Genomic DNA, 3,310 nt, shown 5'->3' on the forward strand with positions numbered 1-3,310 from the left:
ACCCTTTATGTGTCGCCTGTGGAATATTTTCAGCATGCAAATTATAATTAAAACTGACCACTTTTGTGCACAAAGCTTCTGCAAAATTAATAAATACGACTTAGTGAGTATTACGACTTGTTTAATTGATGTTTGGAAATGGATTAATTAGGGTCTATAGTAATTGCACTATCGGCAGCAATATTTTCGATTTAGCGTGCACTACGATGATAGACAACTCTTACAACGTGGCGTCGGTAATACTTTACTCTCTTCGAATTTCTTGACAATTTAGTCCGTCGATTATGATTTTTCCATAATTATTTATAATTTTAACGCATTGCATAGTTTATGGCAATCATTCAACTTAAATTATTACCTTTTAATATGACAACTGAGTTAACAGGTGTCAAAATCAAGCTTTACCAGCGGTAAAAATTATATAAAAAGGATAAATAAGAATTTAAGTTCAATTCGATGAACGTGAAAATAGGCTCAATCGAAACTCTTGTTATAGAATTATTTGCAAAAAAGTAAGTATACGCCTTGGTGTACCTAATTAAGTGAAAAAAAACGAAAATAAATACATACAAACCTGGGAGACTTGTCTTCTACTTAATAGTTAGTGGTTAGGGTGCAGAATGAAGCATAAATGGGCTTCAAACTTTCACTTTTTTTTGTAAAAAAAGGCTAAATTGAAGTTGTGTTTGATTACAACGCCATTTGTATGTTTTACATACTTCAATAAAAAAATGAATGTTTATAACTTTGTGAAAGTTTAATTTACTATCCTAAAAAGCAGGTTTCTACATAATAAGAGTTATACACTTCTAAGAACCTTTTAATTGTTGTTCTTTTTTGGGGTCGTCTTCAATTTAAATCAAAGCTCTTCAATAACATATTGTTTCTTATTTTGGCGGTTGGCAACATGACGAGGTGGCCGAGTGGTTAAGGCGTTGGACTGCTAATCCAATGTGCTCTGCACGCGTGGGTTCGAATCCCATCCTCGTCGAGCTTATTTTATAAGGGTTCATAAGTCTAAACCAAAGCTTAAAGCTTCATTAATAATGTTGACTGTTTGTAGGACCATCATTATTGAAAGAAGTTGATTTCGAACATTTAAGTTCTCTTTTGAAGGCATAAAATAAGTTGCCCGAAAAATAACTAATAATAGTTAAAATTCTTGAATTTTCATATATTTTTTTTCTGTAAACCTTAATGTTTTTCGCCTAAATTTTACTTGTTATGTAAAATATACAACAAATACTGGAAAAAAAATACTTTTCTAAGCAAAACACATGAATATTGCGTAAGGCAACGAATGTACCCATCTACAGTAAAACCCATTTAATAGAAACGTCAAATTAGGCTCACATAAACTGGTTCTTAACTTCGACCCTAACGAAATTATCCTTTCTGAGGTTTAAAAAATAAATGTTCACTGTAGGGGTAGAAAAATAAAATAAAGAAGCTTTTGTCATTTGGTGTAATTTGATGGTAACGAGACCAATATTTTGGTTATGTAAAATAGAGCAAGTCAATTTTAAAATATCGTTTTTAGAACGTTGGTGTTTTGATATATCTTAGTGTCTGTTCTTAGCGGTTATTTTAGATTCATTGTCTGCGTGCTTATGAGTTTTACACCGATGTGTAAAAGTTTGATGACGTTGTCTCTGATTTTGCCGATGTAAGATGAACGATTGTTGGCGTTTGAAAGACTGTCCTTGATGCATATTACTGTTTTTTTTTCTTGGATTCACAGGCAAATCGCGTGACTTTTAAGATCGCTAAGGCCTCGACTAAGAATACTGAGAAAAATGGTGATAGCTTTTCTGTAGAAACTAGATTGTTGTTTGAATCAACAATTGCGAAAGAGGCACCTTCCTCACATTTTGAACCATCGGTAAAGAAAATATTCCAATTATTTCTGATGAATTGATTCATCAATTTCTGAAAATTCTGAAGATATACCTCTTTCTGAGTTGAATATTTTTTAAATTGAGCGAGTGTAGTGCTAATGGATTCCTTCGAGCATAGCCAAGGAGGACTTAACTCGACTCGACAAACTAGGTGTCTTTAAGCATTATAAAAATTTGAAATGTTTTTCTGATATATGGGCATGCTGCGCTAGAGTTCTTAAACAAGTAACCTACAATTCAGAAAAACCGAATTTAACGCAAATTTTACATTTATTTAAGTAACGCAGTTATTTTACTATTATTTGATTTTCGTTCTTTTAAAGGTTATCGAAGTTTTTCTTAGTAAAACCAATAACATTTGGCTGCAAACGTATTCCAGGTACCTCGGGGTTTATTTGGGGAATCGTAACACTAGCCGCTTTTTATTTCGTTTTGGTACATATAAAATCTTATTGAATTTTTGTTTTTAAATACAAGTAACAAAGCAGAAAAAGTTTTCAAGTTTCTTACATAATAGGGGTGTCTTATAATTCATGCAAAATTTAAATATCATGCCATTTAATAGTACAGTGTTTCAACACAAACAAAGTGACAGCTGTCAGTTCGGAGCTAAAAAAAACGCAATTAATTGTTGTGCAATATTTTAAAGTTTAGAATAATTTTTTGAAAAAAAAATCATGTTTAGTGATAAAGTTTATTTTCATTTTAATGGTTTTGTTAATCGTGATAATCCATTTTTAATATATAAATGTGACAAGATTGACACATGACATCCATCTGGAGTAACAAATCAATTTTAACATATGTTGTTTTCTAATCCACCGTTTTTGAAAAAATAATTTAAAATACAGTTCTTGCGATATAAAGTAAAATCAAAACATAATTTAAGCTTTCCAATCAAATTATGCATACATTTTCTTTATTTTGTTTTATCAAATGTGTCTTAGTACCTATTTTTTCGGGCTTCAAAACATAGTGTCATAGTGTAAATGTGCCAAAAAAAACCCATGCACTGTAGTTCGCTTTTCATATTTAAAAGTTGATACAATTGAACATACATACGTAATGTATGTCAAAATAACCTAAAACAAATCCAATGAACTTATTTTAACTTAATATTGTTAAAAATTTGTACGAGGACATAATTAAGCTATTTTTGATATAATTCATATTTTACCATTTTACTTATGTGTTTTTTATTTCACAAAATTGAATTCGAATGAAATTATGGCTGAAAAAAGGGGTTTGTTCGTAAATTATGATCTCAATAAAATGGTGTGTAGATCCTCACCAGCAATAGATGGCCATTTAGATGGTAAGACTCCAGAGTTTTTGTTGTTATGCTTAGCAACGTTGATAACCAGAAGAATAAAATTTTAATTTTTTAATCTTTCTCTGAGAACTTAGCATTT

General features: G+C 30.6%; 1 non-coding gene across 1 annotated transcript; it reads left to right on the plus strand.

Annotated features, from left to right (window-relative positions):
- The first annotated feature begins 909 nt into the window (after positions 1-909).
- Positions 910-991, plus strand: Trnas-gcu (transfer RNA serine (anticodon GCU)). Its single transcript has one exon. It is a non-coding gene; the product is annotated as a tRNA-Ser (tRNA).
- Positions 992-3,310: the final 2,319 nt, after the last annotated feature.

The sequence above is a fragment of the Eupeodes corollae genome, chromosome 1 (assembly GCF_945859685.1).
Source record: "Eupeodes corollae chromosome 1, idEupCoro1.1, whole genome shotgun sequence".
Lineage (NCBI taxonomy): Eukaryota > Metazoa > Arthropoda > Insecta > Diptera > Syrphidae > Eupeodes > Eupeodes corollae.